Here is a 23244-nt window from a genome sequence, read left to right as displayed (position 1 = left end):
GAAGTATGTTCCTGAGCATGTGTATTTGTGATATTTCACCCATAATCCCCATACAGAACAATAATTATACCCATATTCCTATTAGAAGTAGATGAAATATGTTCCTGAGCATGTGTATTTGTGATATTTCACCCATAATCCCCATACAGAACAATAGTTATACCCATATTCCTATCAGAAGTAGATGAAGTATGTTCCTGAGCATGTGTATTTGTGATATTTCACCCATAATCCCCAAACAGAACAATAATTATACCCATATTCCTATCAGAAGTAGATGAAGTATGTTCCTGAGCATGTGTATTTGTGATATTTCACCCATAATCCCCATACAGATCAATAGATATACCCATATTCCTATCAGACGTAGATGAAGTATGTTCCTGGGCATGTGTATTTGTGATATTTCACCCATAATCCCCATACAGAACAATAGATATACCCATATTCCTATCAGAAGTAGATGAAGTATGTTCCTGAGCATGTGTATTTGTGATATTTCACCCATAATCCCCATACAGATCAATAGATATACCCATATTCCTGTCAGAAGTAGATGAAATATGTTCCTGGGCATGTGTATTTGTGATAGTTCACCCATAATCCCCATACAGAACAATAGATATACCCATATTCCTATCAGAAGTAGATGAAGTATGTTCCTGAGCATGTGTATTTGTGATATTTCACCCATAATCCCCATACAGAACAATAGTTATACACATATTCCTATCAGAAGTAGATGAAGTATGTTCCTGGGCATGTGTATTTGTGATATTTCACCCATAATCCCCATACAGAACAATAATTATACCCATATTCCTATCAGAAGTAGATGAAATATGTTCCTGGGCATGTGTATTTGTGATATTTCACCCATAATCCCCATACAGATCAATAATTATACCCATATTCCTATCAGAAGTAGATGAAATATGTTCCTGGGCATGTGTATTTGTGATATTTCACCCATAATCCCCATACAGAACAATAATTATACCCATATTCCTATCAGAAGTAGATGAAGTATGTTCCTGAGCATGTGTATTTGTGATATTTCACCCATAATCCCCATACAGAACAATAATTATACCCATATTCCTATCAGAAGTAGATGAAGTATGTTCCTGAGCATGTGTATTTGTGATATTTCACCCATAATCCCCATACAGAACAATAATTATACCCATATTCCTATCAGAAGTAGATGAAATATGTTCCTGAGCATGTGTATTTGTGATATTTCACCCATAATCCCCATACAGAACAATAATTATACCCATATTCCTATCAGAAGTAGATGAAGTATGTTCCTGAGCATGTGTATTTGTGATATTTCACCCATAGTCCCCATACAGAACAATAATTATACCCATATTCCTATCAGAAGTAGATGAAGTATGTTCCTGAGCATGTGTATTTGTGATATTTCACCCATAGTCCCCATACAGGACAATAGATATACCCATATTCCTATCAGAAGTAGATGAAGTATGTTCCTGGGCATGTGTATTTGTGATATTTCACCCATAATCCCCATACAGAACAATAGATATACCCATATTCCTATCAGAAGTAGATGAAGTATGTTCCTGGGCATGTGTATTTGTGATATTTCACCCATAATCCCCATACAGATCAATAGATATACCCATATTCCCGTCTTGCTATATTACAAGAAGTCATTTCCTGGGCTGCATTTGTAAAATGTGCTGCCATCTACTGGTGGATTCTAGTATTGCAGCCCATCATCCCATCATCCCATCATCCCAATATGCAGTTTAGTCCGTCCCTACCTGCCCCTATATACCACTGCTACCTGTTCCTATATACCACTGCTACCTGCCCCTATATACCACTGCTACCTGTCCCTATATACCACTGCTACCAGCCCCTATATACCACTGCTACCTGCCCCTATATACCACTGCTACCTGCCCCTATATACCACTACCAGCCCCTATATACCACTGCTACCTGCCCCTATATACCACTGCTACCTGCCCCTATATACCACTGCTACCTGCCCCTATATACCACTGCTACCAGCCCCTATATACCACTGCTACCTGCCCCTATATACCACTGCTACCTGCCCCTATATACCACTGCTACCTGCTCCTATATACCACTGCTACCTGCTCCTATATACCACTGCTACCTGCCCCTATATACCACTGCTACAAGCCCCTATATACCACTGCTACCTGTCCCTATATACCACTGCTACCTGTCCCTATATACCACTGCTACAAGCCCCTATATACCACTGCTACCTGCCCCTATATACCACCGCTACCTGCCTCTGTATGCCACCTAACACTGCTGCCTGCCTCTATATACCATCTACCACTGCTGCCTGCCTCTGTATAGCACCGCTACCTGCCTTTGTATAGCACCGCCACCTGCCTCTGTATACCACCTACCACTGCTGCCTGCCTCTATATACCATCTACCACTGCTGCCTGCCTCTATATACCATCTACCACTGCTGCCTGCCTCTATATACCATCTACCACTGCTGCCTGCCTCTATATACCATCTACCACTGCTACCTCTGTCCTGTGTAGCTAATCTAGTCCTGTGTAGCTAATCCTGTCCTGTGTACAGTATCACACAAGATAGGATTAGATACACGGCGCAGCACAGTATCACACAGGACAGGATTAGATACACGGCTCAGCAGTCAGTATCTAATCCTCTCCTATGCACTCCTCTCCCCCCTGCGTGTCTTTCCCCATTGTGGTTTATTATTTTTGTTGTGGGAGATGAGGGAGTCGAGGATTATGCATTCGGTATGGTATAAAAAAGATTAATAAAGGACTTTATTCTGGCCGAGTCTTTATTTACAATACATGTGAGATCTATGTGGCGGCATTATGGGTGATCTATATGGCGGTATTATGTGAGAAGCATATGGTGGTATGTGAGAACACTGGCGGTATTATGTGTGATCTATATGGTGGTATGTGAGAACACTGGCGGTATTATGTGTGATCTATATGGCGGTATGTGAGAACACTGGCGGTGTTATGTGTGATCTATATGGCGGTATCTGAGAACACTGGCGGTATTATGTGTGATCTATATGGTGGTATGTGAGAACACTGGCGGTATTAAGTGTGATCTATATGGCGGTATTATGTGAGAAGCATATGGTGGTATGTGAGAACACTGGCAGTATTATGTGTGATCTATATGGCGGTATTTGAGAACACTGGTGGTATTAAGTGTGATCTATATGGCGGTATTATGTGAGAACACTATGGCAGTATTATCTTCAGAAAGCGGACCCATTCTATGGTGGTTCTGGCTGAGCACCTGCATGCGGGTCTGGGGTAATATAGGGGACAGCGTGACCTCCAGTTAGGTGCAGTCAGGGGAAGGCTGGTGAGGCAGCTGAAGAGAGGGATCTCATTTTTATCGTTACTATATGGCTACATTTCCTTCCCAGCGTCACCCCGTACTTCGCCTGTCGCCTCGCTTTCACACATCGCCAGGACAGGATGGAGAAGACAGGATCTAAGGAGGGGAATGGGGTCTGCATGCAAAGTCTGGATCAGACCAGGCCATCAATCCGCAGAAATGTTTCCTGGATTTCTGTGGAGCAGACGGTCCATCCATGTGTATAAAAGACAGCGCTCTATGTACAATCCTTGGCTGCTCCGCGCACCAAACAGGGGGCCCCTATAGACCAGCACACTGCTCTCCTGAAATACTCTGTGCTGCTGTCACCCTGCTCCCTCCACCACATATCTCCCAGAATCCTTGCTGCCTGCCATCCTTGGTGACTGTCTACTTGTCAGTATAAGGCTGCCTTCACACTATCATTATTTGGTTTGTATTTTACCTCAGTATTTGTAGCCAAAACCAGGAGTGGGTGATAAATGCAGAAGTGGGGCATATGTTTCTATTATACTTTTCCTCTATTTGTTCCACTCCTGGTTTTGGCTACAAATACTGAGGTAAAATACTGACCAAATATTGATAGTGTGACGGCAGCCATACTCTGCAGTCACCAACAAAATGGCTGCTCACTGGGTTCCTGAATATCATCCTCTCTAGTCCCTTAGCAAACACCCAGAAGGAGAGGAGAGGAGACATCACACACGTCAGCAGACTCCGCCCATAATTACTGCAGTGCTGTAATGTGAGCTATTTGTACACTAGGTTTTTCTGAAATTTCAGCAGCTGCTCCCCCTAGTGTTTAAAAGTGGAAATTCCAAAACTTTTCAAATTATTTTTCATATTTTACTAAATTATAAACAAATGATAATATTTTTTAAGAAAATGTAATCATTAATTCTTTACATTTTTACAATTTCTGAAAAAATTTTTTTTTGATGGCACCTTCCCTTTAAGGTCCAGTGTAAGCAATGCCTTATTTCGTGGGTGTCCCCTATCCGTGAGATGATTCAAAGAAAAATGGTATAGTGTGATGAGGAGTAGAAGCGAGGAAAGGGTCAGGGAGACAGAGTAAATTACCGTAGACTGGTCCTGAGAGAGGACAACTAGCAGTATGGCCCAGAGTATACAACTCGTTAAAGTAATGAGCCAGGACAGAGTAAGAGGGATGAAGATACTGCAGCGGGCAGAAGTTCTAGAGTGTCATAAAAGAGAGAAGATAAGTACTGGCAATACCGGCACGATTGCTTCCTAGAGGGTAAAGAAGATGCGGAACCTCAGGGTGAGTAAAGGATTCTTGCTAGCTGGACTGTACTACTGAGCTGGGTTGTAGTGAACTAGTGAGGAGCAGTGAAGAGAGAAAAAGTGAAGAGAGAAAAGAAAGAGAGGGATTGAAACTGTGTGCCCACTATTGCCTGTATATAATCTCTTCCCAGTTATCATTGAGTAAAAAGTTTATTTTCAGCTGGTGGTTTCCCTTCTTGAACTGTCAAACAACTGATCCTGGCAAACCAGTGTCATCAGTTACATGCGGCCTTCAAGAGCATAGCATCCTCACAGCACAAGTCCATATACCCAGCCAGGACCCCCCACCTTCATGCAACATGCTGGGCATAAGAGACGAGTATCTCGCCCGCTAACGCCACACGTTATGTTACACCCACAAGCCACATGTGACTCCCCAGCCACAGGTTGGGGATCCATGCTCTAATAGATTAAAGGGAATCTGTCAGCAGGTTTTAGCTACCTCATCTTAGGGCAATAATAATAGGAAAAGAGATCCTGAATCCAACAATGTATCACTTAGGTTACTGAGTGCAGCATTTGTGATACAATCAAATATTTTAGATTCAGCATGCGACAGATGACACTAACCTCACCCACACCAGGCACTGTATATACATTGTCTATTGACAGTGAGCTGCTTATCACAGGAGAGGCCAGAGTCGGGTTAGCAATGGTATGCACATTAGACCTATCAGTTATAATGTCCTTGTGATAAAACCTTCAGTGTAAGTAAACAATAGCACACAGCTTGATAAGTGACACATCATTGAATTCAGTATTTAACCACTACAACATGCTATCCTCAGATTACATAGTAAAAGCCTGCTGACAAATTCCCTTTAAAAGTTTATAATTAATGCTAAACAGATTTGGTCTAAACTCACCTGTCATGTAAACTTGTTTGCAGACTTTTTTTCTGTCTTTGTAAACTTTATAAAACCTGAACTTGTCAAACAATATTTTTATTTATAAGACACCGAAGTTTCCTGAGAGAACTATAGAATCAATATACAGTGGGGCAAAAAAGTATTTAGTCAGTCAGCAATAGTGCAAGTTCCACCACTTAAAAAGATGAGAGGCGTCTGTAATTTACATCATAGGTAGACCTCAACTATGGGAGACAAACTGAGAAAAAAAAATCCAGAAAATCACATTGTCTGTTTTTTTTATCATTTTATTTGCATATTATGGTGGAAAATAAGTATTTGGTCAGAAACAAACAATTAAGATTTCTGGCTCTCACAGACCTGTAACTTCTTCTTTAAGAGTCTCCTCTTTCCTCCACTCATTACCTGTAGTAATGGCACCTGTTTAAACTTGTTATCAGTATAAAAAGACACCTGTGCACACCCTCAAACAGTCTGACTCCAAACTCCACTATGGTGAAGACCAAAGAGCTGTCAAAGGACACCAGAAACAAAATTGTAGCCCTGCACCAGGCTGGGAAGACTGAATCTGCAATAGCCAACCAGCTTGGAGTGAATAAATCAACAGTGGGAGCAATAATTAGAAAATGGAAGACATACAAGACCACTGATAATCTCCCTCGATCTGGGGCTCCACGCAAAATCCCACCCCGTGGGGTCAGAATGATCACAAGAACGGTGAGCAAAAATCCCAGAACCACGCGGGGGGACCTAGTGAATGAACTGCAGAGAGCTGGGACCAATGTAACAAGGCCTACCATAAGTAACACACTACGCCACCATGGACTCAGATCCTGCAGTGCCAGACGTGTCCCACTGCTTAAGCCAGTACATGTCCGGGCCCGTCTGAAGTTTGCTAGAGAGCATTTGGATGATCCAGAGGAGTTTTGGGAGAATGTCCTATGGTCTGATGAAACCAAACTGGAACTGTTTGGTAGAAACACAACTTGTCGTGTTTGGAGGAAAAAGAATACTGAGTTGCATCCATCAAACACCATACCTACTGTAAAGCATGGTGGTGGAAACATCATGCTTTGGGGCTGTTTCTCTGCAAAGGGGCCAGGAAGTCTGATCCGGGTACATGAAAGAATGAATGGGGCCATGTATCGTGAGATTTTGAGTGCAAACCTCCTTCCATCAGCAAGGGCATTGAAGATGAAACGTGGCTGGGTCTTTCAACATGACAATGATCCAAAGCACACCACCAGGGCAACGAAGGAGTGGCTTCGTAAGAAGCATTTCAAGGTCCTGGAGTGGCCTAGCCAGTCTCCAGATCTCAACCCTATAGAAAACCTTTGGAGGGAGTTGAAAGTCCGTGTTGCCAAGTCAAAAGCCAAAAACATCACTGCTCTAGAGGAGATCTGCATGGAGGAATGGGCCAACATACCAACAACAGTGTGTGGCAACCTTGTGAAGACTTACAGAAAACGTTTGACCTCTGTCATTGCCAACAAAGGATATATTACAAAGTATTGAGATGAAATTTTGTTTCTGACCAAATACTTATTTCCCACCATAATATGCAAATAAAATGTTAAAAAAACAGACAATGTGATTTTCTGGATTTTTTTTTCTCAGTTTGTCTCCCATAGTTGAGGTCTACCTATGATGTAAATTACAGACGCCTCTCATCTTTTTAAGTGGTGGAACTTGCACTATTGCTGACTGACTAAATACTTTTTTGCCCCACTGTATCTGTATTGACCCACACTTGCCTGTGGCCAGCAGCAAAACCACAGTTATAGCCGTAATATGTTCCAGAGAAATGTTTATAGGAGCGCATTGAATAGACGCTTTAGATCATGCCGTGCTGCTAGGTCTGTTTCAGCTTGATTAAACTTGACAGAAACACATGTTAAAATGAATCTAGCCCACTCTGATATCCCAGCTATACAAACCCTTCAATGTCTCTATCTATGCTTCATACATTTTGGGAAATGAAGAAAAATAGTCTGACGCGTGTGAATTGATTTCTGACAAACTACAATACTGTAAGAGGTTTGCATTTTTTTCCAAAGAGTGGAGGAGAAGAGACACACGTTTACCTCGCTCCCTTACCAACATCAAACTGCAACCTATCTGTCTCAAATAGGAGCAAAAAGAAAGAAGGGCAAACAGAGTACAACCTCTGACCATCTCCGCAGGGTGCTGAAAGATTCCTGGCAGGTCATACCTCACAGGCACCACTGCCACAAACAACAGCCATGGCTGGGGCCTAGCGGCATGAGGAGAGCGACAGAAACTGCGGGAAGCTCATTCACAGGTTATGATGATGGGTTGCAGCGGTTTCTGCCTCTGGGACCCGCTCAGGGAGAGAGGCAGGTGCTGCGCACATGGAACCATCACACATTGATGGTGGCGGCTATAAGAGCCAAAACCAAGATGGTGCCAGAACCGCAGCAGCGCGGGTCAGACAATGGCGTTCGAACTGTTTCAGAATCGGAGGTGAGGCAGGGAACAGGAGTGGAAGGAGACTGGCCAGCCATGGATTCTCTTGAACCAAAGACAGAACTGTAGGAAAAACCAGCGGAAATAGGGTCTTATCCGATAGATATTGACAGTATGTGCTTAGATTCTACTAACCTGATGAATCCTTTGGTAAAGCAGGAATATCAGCTGCAGCAGATCCACGGGTCAGCAAGTGACCTTATCAGAACCCAAGTAAAAGAAATCTTGTGGATATTAACTGTGCTGCTGAATAAGACATCAATCCAGATGTAGTAAATGAAGGATGGTAGTCTATTCTATGCGTTTCGAAGTAAATAATTACTTCTTTTTCAGGAAATTACCACATGGATGCATGTGCCCATAACTTAGGAACCCGAAAACTGATCTAGGGGATCTGAATGACAAAATTAAAGCTACTGAAACCAGGAATGACATGGAAAAGTATGTTTCACATTTGGAAATCTCATACTGCACTCAGTTGTCTGGAATGAGAGATGCAATTCACCAAATAGGGAAAAGAGTTGGAGCTGTGGAAATGAATCATCTATATCATCATTGTCAAATAGAGTACATACTCAAGACTCTGAGATGGCTTCGCATTTCTTTCAATTATGGTATCTCACAAACTTATTAGAAGACACAGAAAATAGAAATAGGTGTAATGATAGAATTATATATGTACACAGTGTATATATATATATATATATATATATATATATATACATACAGTATATATATAATATAACAATAGGATTCGGGGCCTCTCAGAAACAATGGAACCAGCAGATTTGGATAAAATTATCTGCCATATCTTCAAGAATATTTGAAAGGTTCTTTGGACTCTCCTCTGGAACTTGACCGTGCTCAAAGAGCATTAGGACCTAAATCATTAAACTCTGAATACCCTAGTGACATTATCTGCACAGTCCACATATATCAACTTTAAGATGCAATAATAACTCAGTTGAGATTGGAGTAAAATATACAATATCAGGGCAGAAGGATTCATCTTCTCCCTGACCACTCCAGATGGATTTTGTTAAAAAGAAAAGCCTTGAGACAACTACTGGAAAAATTATGTCAACATAATATTTCCTACACATTGGGGTTTCCCCTTTTGCCCGCGGGTCCGTCCGGCGGGAAGAGTTCACATCCTGAGCCATCCCAGAGGTTTAGTTGCATTATTAGCTGCAGTCCGCCTCCAACAGGTTGAGATTCCAGACTGGCCTTCCCTTCCTTCAAGATTTCAAGAAGAAAATCCACCTGCACTCCCTCCACAGAGACAACGGGATCCCAGAAGACAACCTGGTAGAGCTCACATGGAACCCAGAGAGGAAAACCCACAGGCCCAGGGTTATCCAGACTCAATTGGTTTTATAAGTATTACAGTGCGATTACCTCCCATTTGCATGCATGTTTTAGGTCTACTGTAGTTTGAATTTTTTTGCATTAATATTTTGACTTTCTCAAATCCATTTTGTTCAGACGTCCTTGAAACTGTATTGCAAAATAACCTGTTTATATATATAGTATTAAGACTGATTTAATTCTTAGCACATAGTAATTTCATAAATGGGTATTGTTAGTTATAATTATGCCTTCAGAAGGGAATACTTGTTGGACACTTTCTAAGATACAAAGGCTGAAATTAGAGCTATGTTAAATAAGTTGTTCATTAAACCTTTTATAAAATTAGTCCGTTCCGGGGATAGGCTTAGTGGCAGAGAGGAGAGGCAAGGGAAAGCGTTGCCAATTGCTGTGATTGATTGTGCCCTGGAAATGATTGTGCCCTGGATGATGTTGTGCTGAGTAAAAGAGTTGAAGTAAAAGTGAAGCCGGACTGTGACTCTTTATTTGTGGAACCGTCTGCAGAGGAAATAACCCCATACCGGGAGAACCCAGATGGCATAGAGGAGCAGCACCGAGGTACTCAGAAGGGAAGGGGTCAGCAGTTGATACAGGGATTACTGTCGGCCATGACTACAGCCCTGGCCCCATCATACACTTGGCATAGTCAGCAGGATCTTTTTTCCCCATATGGCGGTGAAGCCGTAGCAGAGGAGACCCGAGATGAGCGGGTTGAAGATTACACTAATGGAAAGAATATACTGACCAAGACCAAAACCGAGACTCCAGGAGAAATGGATGCCCTGGAGATGACAAGAAATCTGGATGTGACAAGAAATTTGCAAAGGACTGATGTGACCAAGATGGCGGCTGAGGTAGCGGGGAATGGTGCCAAAATGGGAGGCCACTGCTGTGCCTGCACCCTTCATGGGCATGACTGCGTGGAAATGGTGCGAAGATCTTTCAGGCGGCGCCTACGGAGAACACAACAAAGACACCTAGCCCCACGCTTCCTGAGACAACTGGAGAGAGAATGGCAGAGTGGCTGGAAGCGACTCCACCCTAGAATGGGTGGGGTGCAGAAGAAAATCATAAGTGCAGCTGCGCGGTGCCATTATGTGACCCGGCACCGGCGGCAATGTATCAGTCCTGCATGCTGAGCTGTGGAGGAGTGAGCCATCTAGAATAGAGATGGCAGGAGGGAAAAGAATGGACCCGACCTGTGCAGTGGAATGGCATAGTGTGGGAAGCGGTACCCTTATCTGAAACCGGGGATCCCAGCAGCTGCCCGAGACCGTGCATCGCCTGGAAGAACTGAAGCGGCAAGGCTGTGCGCAGCAATTTACACCTTGTAGGGAGTCCCCAGGTCCAGAGTTGAGATGTCCGTCGGGACTGGAGCTTTCACATCAACCAGGGCTCAGACCAGAAGCAAGGCCGAGGCCGGGACTGCTTCTGGAGAGATTCATCTGTGCCACCTCTGCGGAGATATCCAGCGACCGCGGAGAGGGCGTGGTCTGGAGATGGCAACCCGAGGCGGTGAGTGTACCTCGACTCATGCCCCAAGAGAGCGAGACCCACTCCCCATCGCCCGCTCTCAGAGCCCAATCCCAGTCATTCACCCCTGCCGTGGCCGACCGTCCTGTGCAAGAGGAGTCCTGAGGAGTACAACGACTCACCAGGTGCTGGAGGGGAGGAACGTCACGAGCACCCAGGCGTCCCAGGGAGCCGCATGTCCTGCTCATGTTACTGAGGGCCTGTTTCCTGTCCCAGCCCAGTTGGCCTGGATTGCTGACGTAGTGGAACAGAAGAAAAAGAGGGAAAAGGAGGTGTGGGCTGAATTACGTCGGCCAGGAGGTGGTGCTATGGCTGGTTGCTGCACCTATATCCAGCTGGTCTACATAGAATTGGGCCGTGGCTTCAGGTTCATTCACGAAGTTGGGTCTAATGAGAAGGTTTACATAAATGCCACCTCAGTAAAGTTTGGGAAACCCCTGGAAGATGCGGATTGGGTCTCCTTTTTCAATGAAAATTGCCCTCGGTGCTATTTTGTAGTGGATGTCACTCTTTGCACCCTGAAGGAGATGAAACCCGGCCTGGTCGGTCCCTCACACTGCTTCTGACTCCCAAGCCCCCACCACAGCTGTTTCATCATGGCAGCCTGTGGCTTCTGCGGCTGCAGAGTCACCCCCATCCCGAAACCAGGAATGGGATTCTGCTAACACTGGAGTGGCACAAGGTTCGTGCCGTTGAAGAAGAGATGGAGTAGAGACTGAACTTGTGTTGTGTCATTGCATTAAAAAAATCATGAAGGACTGTTCCGCTTCCTTTCGGGCAAAGGGAGATGCCCTGGAGTTCCTTCCCCAAAGAATAGGGGAGTTTTGTGACCAGAAGTGGTCATAAGGACATTCGTGCTTTCTGTTATGTGTGCCTATTTTTGATCCAGAGGACTGCGAGCTGGGTATGTAATATTTGGAGCCTATGGACTCTTGTTGTTTTTGTTGCACCCGTTATGCCCATTCTGCTGGAAAGGCAGGACTTTGCTAGGAACTGTGTTTCAGGGTATAGGAGTACCATCTTCAACGAGAGGGAGAAACATCTCCTTTAGAGGAAGAGAAGAAAAATATATGGACTTGACTCATATTGGGTCTCCTTTGACTGTTCTTTATATGATGAATGTATATATACACCATGTTCCAAATTATTATGCAAATAATATTTTTCACGGATTTTCCTAAATGGTCTATGCAAATGACAGTCAGTCTAATAAAAGTAATCACCCATTAGAGTATACATTGAATTTTATTGAAAAAACCTCCCAATGATAACAGTATAATCTCAAAAATGAATAAAACCTCAAAATGCACTGATCCAAATTATTAGGCACAGTAGAATTTCTAAACATTTGATATGCTTTAACCCCTTTCTGCCATTAGACGTACTATTGCGTCCATGTGGGGTGGGCTTTACTTCCCAAGGACGCAATAGTACGTCATATGCGATCGGCAGCGCTCACGGGGGGAGCGCCGCCGATCGCGGCCGGGTGTCAGCTGTTTATCGCAGCTGACATCCGGCACTATGTGCCAGGAGCGGTCACGGACCGCCCCCGGCACATTAACCCCCGGCACACCGCGATCAAAGATGATCGCGATGTGCCGGCGGTACAGGGAAGCACCGCGCAGGGAGGGGGCTCCCTGCGGGCTTCCCTGAGCCCCCCGCAGCAACGCGATGTGATCGCGTTGCTACGAGGGTCTCACCTCCCTCCCTGCTCCCTCCAGCCCCGGATCCAAGATGGCCGCGGATCCGGGTCCTGCAGGGAGGGAGGTGGCTTCACAGAGCCTGCTCAGAGCAGGCACTGTGAAGGCTGCAGCGCTGCATGTCAGATCAGTGATCTGACAGAGTGCTGTGCAAACTGTCAGATCACTGATCTGTGATGTCCCCCCCTGGGACAAAGTAAAAAAGTTAAAAAAAAAAAATTTCAAATGTGTAAAAAAAAAATAAAAAAAAATATTCCAAAATAATGAAAAAAAAATAAAAATATTATTCCCATAAATACATTTCTTTATCTAAATAAAAAAAAAAAACAATAAAAGTACACATATTTAGTATCGCCGCGTCCGTAACGGCCCGACCTATGAAACTGGCCCACTAGTTAACCCCTTCAGTAAACACCGTAAGAAAAAAAACGAGGCAAAAAACAACGCTTTATTATCATACCGCCGAACAAAAAGTGGAATAACACGCGATCAAAAAGATAGATATAACTAACCATGGTACCGCTGAAAACGTCATCTTGTCCCGCAAAAAACGAGCCACCATACAGCATCATCAGCAAAAAAATAAAAAAGTTATAGTCCTGAGAATAAAGCGATGCAAAAATAATTATTTTTTCTATAAAATAGTTTTTATCGTATAAAAGCGCCAAAACATAAAAAAATGATATAAATGAGGTGTCGCTGTAATCGTACTGACCCGAAGAATAAAACTGCTTCATCAATTTTACCAAACGCGGAACGGTATAAACGCCTCCCCCAAAAGAAATTCATGAATAGCTGGTTTTTGGTCATTCTGCCTCACAAAAATCGGAATAAAAAGCGATCAAAAAATGTCACGTGCCCGAAAATGTTACCAATAAAAACATCAACTCGTCCCGAAAAAAAACAAGACCTCACATGACTCTGTGGACCAGAATATAGAAAAATTATAGCTCTCAAAATGTGGTAGCGCAAAAAATATTTTTTGCAATAAAAAGCGTCTTTCAGTGTGTGACGGCTGCCAATCATAAAAATCCGCTAAAAAAACCCGCTATAAAAGTAAATCAAACCCCCCTTCATCACCCCCTTAGTTAGGGAAAAATTAAAAAAATGTATTTATTTCCATTTTCCCATTAGGGCTAGGGTTAGAGTTAGGGCTAGGGTTAGGGCTAGGGTTAGGGCTAGGGTTAGGGCTAGGGTTAGGGTTAGGGCTAGGGCTAGGGTTAGGGCTAGGGCTAGGGTTAGGGCTAGGGTTAGGGTTAGGGCTAGGGTTAGGGCTAGGGTTAGGGCTAGGGCTAGGGTTAGGGTTAGGGCTAGGGTTAGGGCTAGGGTTAGGGCTAGGGTTAGGGCTAGGGTTAGGATTAGGGTTAGGGCTAGGGTTAGGGCTAGGGCTACAGTTTGGGTTGGGGCTAAAGTTACAGTTAGGGTTTAGATTACATTTACGGTTGGGAATAGGGTTGGGATTAGGGTTAGGGGTGTGTCAGGGTTAGAGGTGTGGTTAGGGTTACTGTTGGGATTAGGGTTAGGGATGTGTTTGGATTAGGGTTTCAGTTATAATTGGGGGGTTTCCACTGTTTAGGCACATCAGGGGCTCTCCAAACGCGACATGGCGTCCGATCTCAATTCCAGCCAATTCTGCGTTGAAAAAGTAAAACAGTGCTTCTTCCCTTCCGAGCTCTCCCGTGTGCCCAAACAGGGGTTTACCCCAACATATGGGGTATCAGCGTACTCAGGACAAATAGGACAACAACTTTTGGGGTCCAATTTCTCCTGCTACCCTTGGGAAAATACAAAACTCGGGGCTAAAACATATTTTTTGTGGGAAAAAAAAAGATTTTTTATTTTCACGGCTCTGCGTTATAAACTGTAGTGAAACACTTGGGGGTTCAAAGTTCTCACAACACATCTAGATTAGTTCCCTGGGGGGTCTAGTTTCCAATATGGGGTCACTTGTGGGGGGTTTCTACTGTTTAGGTACATTAGGGGTTCTGCAAACGCAATGTGACGTCTGCAGACCATTCCATCTAAGTCTGCATTCCAAATGGCGCTCCTTCCCTTCCGAGCTCTGCCATGCGCTCAAACGTTGGTTTCCCACAACATACGGGGTATCAGCGTACTCAGGACAAATTGGACAACAACTTTTGGGGTCGAATTTCTCCTCTTACCCTCGGGAAAATACAAAACTGGGGGCTAAAAAATAATTTTGGGGGGAAAGATTTTTTTTTTTAATTTTCACGGCTCTGCGTTACAAACTGTAGTGAAACACTTGGGGGTTGAAAGCTATCACAACACATCTAGATGAGTTCCTTAGGGGGTCTAGTTTCCAAAATGGTGTCACTTGTGGGAGGTTTCTACTGTTTAGGTACATTAGGGGCTCTGCAAATGCAATGTGACACCTGCAGACCATTCCATCTAAGTCCTCATTCCAAATGGAGCTCCTTCCCTTCCGAGCCCTCCCATGCGCCCAAACAGTGGTTCCCCCCCACATATGGGGTATCAGCGCACTCAGGACAAATTGGACAACAAATTGTGGGGTCGAATTTCTCCTTTTACCCTCGGGAAAATACAAAACTGGGGGCTAAAAAATAATTTTTGTGGGAAAAAATTTTTCTTTTATTTTTACGGCTCTCCATTATAAACTTCTGTGAAGCCCTTGGTGGGTCAAAGCGCTCAGCACACATCTAGATAAGTTCCTAAGGGGGTCTACTTTCCAAAATGGTGTCACTTGTGGGGGGTTTCTACTGTTTAGGTACATTAGGGGCTCTGCAAACGCAATGTGACACCTGCAGACCATTCCATCTAAGTCTGCATTCAAATGGCACTCCTTCCCTTCTGAGCCCTCCCATGTGCCCAAACAGTGGTTCCCCCCACATATGGTGTATCATCGCACTCAGGACAAATTGGGCAACAAATTTTGGGGTCAAATTTCTCCTGTTACCCTCAGGAAAATACAAAACTGGGGGCTAAAAAAATAATTTTTGTGGGAAAAAAATTTTGTTTTATTTTTACGGCTCTGCATTATAAACTTCTGTGAAGCACTTGGTGGGTCAAAGTGCTCACCACACCTCTAGATAAGTTCCTTAGGGGGTCTACTTTCCAAAATGGTGTCATTTGTGGGGGGTTTCAATGTTTAGGCACATCAGTGGCTCTTCAAACGCAACATGGCGTCCCATCTCAATTACTGTCAATTTTGCTTTGAAAAGTCAAACGGCGCTCCTTCCCTTCCGAGCTCTCCCATCCACCCAAACAGTGGTTTACCCCCACATATGGGGTATCAGCGTACTCAGGACAAATTGTACAACAACTTTTGGGGTCCAATTTCTTCTCTTACCCTTGGGAAAATAAAAAATTGGGGGCGAAAAGATAATTTTTGTGAAAAAATATGATTTTTTATTTTTACGGTTCTACATTATAAACTTCTGTGAAGCACTTGTTGGGTCAAAGTGCTCACCACACCTCTAGATAAGTTCCTTAGGGGGTCTACTTTCCAAAATGGTGTCACTTGTGGGGGGTTTCAATGTTTAGCCACATCAGGGGCTCTCCAAACGAAACATGGCGTCCCATCTCAATTCCAGTCAATTTTGCATTGAAAAGTCAAATGGCACTCCTTCGCTTCCGAGCTCTGCCATGCGCCCAAACAGTGGTTTACCCCCACATGTGGGGTATTGGCATACTCAGGACAAATTGTACAACAATGTTTGGGGTCCATTTTCTCCTGTTACCCTTGGTAAAATAAAACAAATTGGAGCTGAATTAAATTTTTTGTGAAAAAAAGTTAAATGTTCATTTTTATTTAAACATTCAAAAAATTCCTGTGAAGCACCAGAAGGGTTAATAAACTTCTTGAATATGGTTTTGAGCACCTTGAGGGGTGTAGTTTTTAGAATGGTGTCACACTTGGGTATTTTCTATCATATAGACCCCTCAAAATGACTTCAAATGAGATGTGGTCCCTAAAATAAAATGGTGTTGTAGAAATGAGAAATTGCTGGTCAACTTTTAACCCTTATAACTCCCTAACAAAAAAAAATTTTGGTTCCAAAATTGTGCTGATGTAAAGTAGACATGTGGGAAATGTTACTTATTAAGTATTTTGTGTGACATATCTCTGTGATTTAATTGCATAAAAATTCAAAGTTGGAAAATTGCGAAATTTTCATAATTTTCGCCAAATTTCCGTTTTTTTCACAAATAAACGCAGGTACTATCAAATAATTTTTACCATTGTCATGAAGTACAATATGTCACGAGAAAACAATGTCAGAATCACCAGGATCCATTGAAGCGTTCCAGAGTTATAACCTCATAAAGGGACAGTGGTCAGAATTGTAAAAATTGGCCCGGTCATTAACGTGCAAACCACCCTTGGGGGTAAAGGGGTTAAAGATCTGAAAATGCTCATTTGTTGAATTTGCAAATTTGCAGCATTGGGAGGTCACATTCACTGAACAATAAAGCTATTTAACTCCTAAACATCCTAACAGGCCAAGTTACATTTTAACATAGGAACCCTTCTTTGATATCACCTTCACAATTCTTGCATCCATTGAACTTGTGAGTTTTTGGATAGTTTCTGCTTATATTTCTTTGCATGAAGTCAGAATAGCCTCCCAGAGCTGCTGTTTTGATGTGAACTGCCTCCCACCCTCATAGATCTTTTGCATGATGATACTACAAAGGTTCCCTATAGAGTTGAGGTCAGGGGAAGATGGTGGCCACACCATTAATCTCCTTTTATGCCCACAGCAGCCAATGACTCAGAGGTATTCTTTGCAGCAGAAGATGATTTTGCTCCTGAAGGCACGTTTCTGTTTTTTGTGCCATGGAAGAAAGTTGTCTGTCAGAAACTCTATATGCTTTGCAGAGGTCATTTTCACACCTTCAGGAACCTTAAAGGGCCCTACCAGCTGTTTCCCCATGATTCCAGCCCCAAACATGACTCCTCCACCTCCTTGCTGACGTCGCAGCCTTGTTGGGACATGGTGGCCATCCACCAACCATCCACTACTCCATCCATCTGGACCATCCAGGGCTGCTCGACACTCATCAGTAAACAAGACAGTTTGAAAATTAGTCTTCATCTTTATCTGGGCCCACTGCAACCTTTTCTGCAGGTGAACACTGTTTAGGGGTGGGTGGCCAAGGCTGTATTTGCCACTAGGCACTTGAGGGCACTTGCCTAGGGCGGGGTGATGTGAGGGGGCGGCACCTGAGCAAGTTTAAAAAAATTTTTTTTTTTTTTTTTTTTTAAGGTCCGGGGTCACCCCACCCACCCACCTACCTCAGCCCCGGCTGCTGCGGGGGGAGGGGGTCTCGGGCGCATGGCCGCCCGCTATCAGGGCATTACTTGTTAGGCCGGGATCACAAATGCAAGAAACACGTCCATGTCTCGCATGTGAAATCCAACCTCTGGCGCCAGCACTGTGGAGCGGAGCGTGCGGCTCCATGTGTTGCTATGCGGCCGCACGCTCCGCTCTGGAGTGCCGGTGTCAGAGCTAGGATTTCACATGCGAGACACGGACATGTTTCTCGCATGTGTGATCCCGGCCTTAGTGTGCATCTGGCGTCCAGAAATGGGTGCTGTACCTTTAAGCAGCAGCAGGCAGGCCCAAGTGCATCATGGTCCTGATGCCGGTCATGTGACATGCTGCGCGCTCTTCTTAATGTAGGAGCAGACTGCAGAGCTGAGCGGCATGTCATGTTTATTGGAGAAGATACTGAAGTCGGCGGTGAGCAGGGAGAGGAGGCGGGCAGTGTGAGAGGAAGCTGCAGAGAGGAGTGAGGTGAGAGAGGAGACGGGAGTCTGCTGATGTGAGTGAGGAGAGGGGAGGTTGCTAAGGGGAGAATATGAGAGGCTGGAGAGGAGAGGGGAGGCTGGTGAGGGGAGGCTGCTAGGGGGAGGATATGAGAGGCGGGAGAGATGAGAGGGGAGGCTGCTAAGGGGAGAGGAGAGGCTGGTGAGGGGAGGCTGCTAAGGGGAGAGGAGAGGCTGGTGAGGGGAGGCTGCTAAGGGGAGGATATGAGAGGCTGGAGAGGAGATGAGAGGGGAGGCTGTTAAGGGGAGAGGAGAGGCTGGTGAGGGGAGGCTGCTAGGGGGAGGATATGAGAGGCTGGAGAGGAGATGAGAGGGGAGGCTGCTAAGGGGAGAGGAGAGGCTGGAGAGGGGAGGCTGCTAAGAGGAGAGGCTGGTGAGGGGAGGCTGCTAGGGGGAGGATATGAGAGGCTGGAGAGGAGATGAGAGGGGAGGCTGCTAAGGGGAGAGGAGAGGCTGGTGAGGGGAGGCTGCTAAGGGGAGGATATGTGAGGCTGGAGAGGAGATGAGAGGGGAGGCTGCTAAGGGGAGAGGAGAGGCTGGAGAGGGGAGGCTGCTAAGAGGAGAGGAGAGGCTGGTGAGGGGAGGCTGCTAGGGGGAGGATATGAGAGGCTGGAGAGGAGATGAGAGGGGAGGCTGCTAAGGGGAGAGGAGAGGCTGGTGAGGGGAGCCTGCTAGGGGGAGGATATGAGAGGCTGGAGAGGAGATGAGAGGGGAGGCTGCTAAGGGGAGAGGAGAGGCTGGTGAGGGGAGGCTACTAAGGGGAGGATATGAGAGGCTGGAGAGGAGATGAGAGGGGAGGCTGCTAAGGGGAGAAGAGAGGCTGGTGAGGGGAGGCTGCTAGGGGGAGGATATGAGAGGCTGAAGGGGAGGCTGCTAAGGGGAGAGGAGAGGCTGGTGAGGGGCGGCTGCTAAGGGGAGGATATGAGAGGCTGGAGAGGAGATGAGAGGGGAGGCTGGTGAGGGGAAGCTGCTGAGGAGAGGAGATGGGAGGCTGGTGAGGAGAGGGGAGGCTGGTGAGGGGAGGCTGGTGAGGAGAGGGGAGGCTGGTGAGGAGAGGAGAGGCTGGTGAGGTGGCTGCATCTGGCAGGGGGAGGCTAGGGGAGGCTGCATTCGGCAGGTGGAGGCTGCATCTGGAAGGTGGAGGCTGCTTACGGGAGTGAGGAGAGGCTGTTGAGGGAAGTCTGTGTCCTGCATCCAACAGGGTGAGGCTGAAGAGGGGGTTCACTTTAGAAATCTGTCAAACCTTGCAACCATGGCAGAATCAACTGACCATGTAATGTGTATGAGATTCACCAGATTCTCACATGACAACTGGAAAGGTTTGCTAAGGCTACTTTCACATCAGCAATTTTCTCCGTTCGCGGCAGATACTGCAGTTTTTCCGCATCTGCCGTGTAATGTATCAGTTACGGGCCGGCAACTCTGCGTTCAGCCTCATTCATTCCCTATGGGACTTGCGGACATGTGCGGCACTTGAGGCGAGACAAAAAAAAAACTGCTAGCAGCATTTTTTTTCCTGTTGCTGCAATTACCGCATTTGCAGGATCACGGCAAAACCACAAGTGCCGCACATGTCTGCAAGTCCCATAGGGAATGAATGAGGCCGAACGCACTGTTGCCGTAAGTGATCTGTTACGGATGCGGAAAAACTGCCGCAAATGTCAAAAATCGCTGATGGTAAAGTAGCCTAAGTCACTGCCGATAGTGTCATACTCACCAATGGGGGAGGCAGCACAAAAAGTGCCTAGGGCAGCATAAACTCTAAATACGGCCCTGGGGGTGGCCGAATAGTAGATTTATGAACCAAAGCAAGCCTTTGAAGGATCTTACACCTTGAGGTTTGAGGGACTCCAGAGGCACCAGCAGCTTCAAATATCTGTTTGCTGGTTTGTAATGGCTTTTAGCAGCTGCTCTCTTAATCCGATGAACTTACCTAGCAGAAACCTTTCTCATTATGCCTTTATCAGCACGAACACATCTGTGCTCAGAGCCAGCCACAAATCTCTTAACAGTATGATGATCAGGCTTAAAGGGAACCTGTCACCTGAATTTGGCAGGACCGGTTTTCAGTCATATGGGTGGAGTTTTCGGGTGTTTGATTCACCCTTTCCTTACCCGCTGGCTGCATGCTGGCCACAATTTTGGATTGAAGTTCATTCTCTTTCCTCCGTAGTACACGCCTGCGTAAGGCAAGATTGCGTTGTGCAGGCGTGTACTACGGAGGACAGATAGTGAACTTCAATCCAATATTGCGGCCAGCATGCAGCCAGCGGGTAAGGAAAGGGTGAATCAAACACCCGAAAACTCCGCCCATATGACCGAAAACCGGTCCCGCCAAATTCAGGTGACAGGTTCCCTTTAAGTTTTCGGGAAATATCTAATATTTTCATCCCTTGACCAAGGCATTGCACTATTTGATGCTTTTCGGCAGCAGAGAGATTCTTTTTCTTTCCCATGTTACTTGAAAATTGTGACCTGCTTAATAGTGTGGAACATCATTTTTAAGTAGTTTTCCTTTAAGTAGAATCACATGTAGTGTTGAGCGATACCGTCCGATATTTGAAAGTATCGGTATCGGATGGCATCGGCCAATATCCGAAAAATATCGGATATCGCCGATACCGATATCCGATACCAATACAAGTCAATGGGACACAAATATCGGAAGGTATCCTGTAATGGATCCCAGGGTCTGAAGGAGAGGAAACTCACGCAACCAATCACAAGCCGCGACGTCATCGAAGGTCCTTAACGCGCTCATTCTTAGGAACGAAAGCAAGGCGGTTGCAGCGGTGACGACCAGGGCGCGTCAGAGGGTAAGTATATCAATATTTTTTTTTTTATTCTTTATTTTACACATTAATCTTAATCCCGATACCGATTCCCGATATCACAAAAATATCGGAACTCAGTATCGGAATTCCGATACCGCAAATATCGGCCGATACCCGATACTTGCGGTATCGGAATGCTCAACACTAATCACATGGAAAACTAATTATCTCATGTGTGTAAGATTGATTTCATTGATCCATTGAGCCCTGAAGCACAATACCATCCATGAGTTTATTTGAAAAACAAAACAATTAAATCTTTATGACACCTAAATCCAATTTGCATAATAATTTGGAACACGGTGTATATAAATAGTAGAAATGTTACAATGGTTGGTGTGATGAGGGAACAGCCGCCATCTTGGATGGGCATACTAACAGAGATTGGCGTGACTCCATTTTGTCTCCTGGTCACAGGTCTGCAGAGAGGAGTGCTCCTGGCCCCCACCTTTTCTAATGAATAAAGTTCCTATTAGTATGGTAATGGTCTGAGCACAGTGTGGCAGGCAGATAGCATTTCAAAGCCTGTGTGAGGAAGCCACACCAGCAGGGGACATGGAGGTGCTTGGGGGCTTAATTAAAGTACGCATGTCAAGTGGCCACAGGATACACATCTATTATGGCCGTCCAGTTGAACCATCTCCAACATGGAATCGTGAATTATGGACGCATCGTCCGAGGTACCGGCTCATAAAAAATATCCCCCTCGCCCTAAAGAAATTGCGCATCTAACAGTGCGACTCCTGTGTCCGTGGGAGGTCTGAAACCCGAGCTATAGGGATCTGCCTCCCACAGGGACCGAATGGGTCCAGGTTTGATCCCAGTATGACCGGCAGAACAAACCACAGGTGCTGGTACTGCCCGTGTGCTGATCCGATCATCCTGAGAGAAGTTATCCCATTTATTAGATATTGGAATAAATCTTGCAGGGAGGCAGAGGGGTGTAGATTGCTAAGCCCACCCAGCTACAGGCGGAGGGACACAGCAAGGTTTAAGAATTGGGACACTTGGAGAGTGACACACACAGAAGAAGATGACTAACTGAGGAACTATGAAAGAGGGCAGGCCAGTCAGAGGGGGGCGAGCACACGCTTTCTGGGGGCTGCCCAGCAACTAAGCTGTCTACCTGTGGAGCACAGAGCCCCCTGCCTTCCACAAGCGACCTTCAACCTGATAAATTGACCTCCAGCTTTATACCTTTAAGCCTTGTATTATTATTGTTATATTGTCCTCTGACTGTACCTCTTGATATATTGTGATTGTATATTTCTTGTAATTACCTAGTGCACCCTTAAGGCAATTAAATCATAAATTAATTTTTGGCTGATCCTTTTACTCTGATTGCGAATCTTAGAATACCCAGCGTAGGTAACAGGGCAGTCTCCTCGGCGGCCATTTGCTCTAGGTGCAGTTCCCTTACTGACCTGAGAGACGAAGGGGGCGCCAGAGAGCTGTGCCTGTGTAGTGACATCACGGATTGGTGACGTGGGAGGAACAGGTGATCCTTCACATTGGTGGCAGCGGGTGGGATCAGAGTAATAGTGTGCGTGGGTCCCCTACTCCCAGACACTAAAGACTGCCAGTGGTAACTTTCACTGCTGGGGTCTTAAGGTCAGCCCAGCACTAGACAGTCAGAGTGTAGATATAATAAGTTGTGTGCAAGGTCAGGGTTACAGCTGTGTCAGTAACCAGAGGTTCCAAAGATGGTGGAGGGCACCAGGAGTGCAGTGAGGGCGCAGGCCAGTGCTATGGTCGATGAGGAGGTGGTGGTGGACGGTACTGTTCAAGGCGAGGGGGAGCTCAGCCCGGACTCCCCAAGGAGCCAGCCACCCGTGCGTAGTCCGGCAAGGGACTACCCACCACCTACCCGCCCCAGCCTGTCCACATCAGAGGCCCTTGTTGCAGCGGCAGTGGCACGTCTCAAGGCGGGT

The sequence above is a fragment of the Ranitomeya imitator genome, chromosome 1 (genome assembly GCF_032444005.1).
Source record: "Ranitomeya imitator isolate aRanImi1 chromosome 1, aRanImi1.pri, whole genome shotgun sequence".
Lineage (NCBI taxonomy): Eukaryota > Metazoa > Chordata > Amphibia > Anura > Dendrobatidae > Ranitomeya > Ranitomeya imitator.
The sequence above is the reverse complement of the archived record's forward strand: the minus strand, read 5'-3'. Positions refer to the sequence as shown.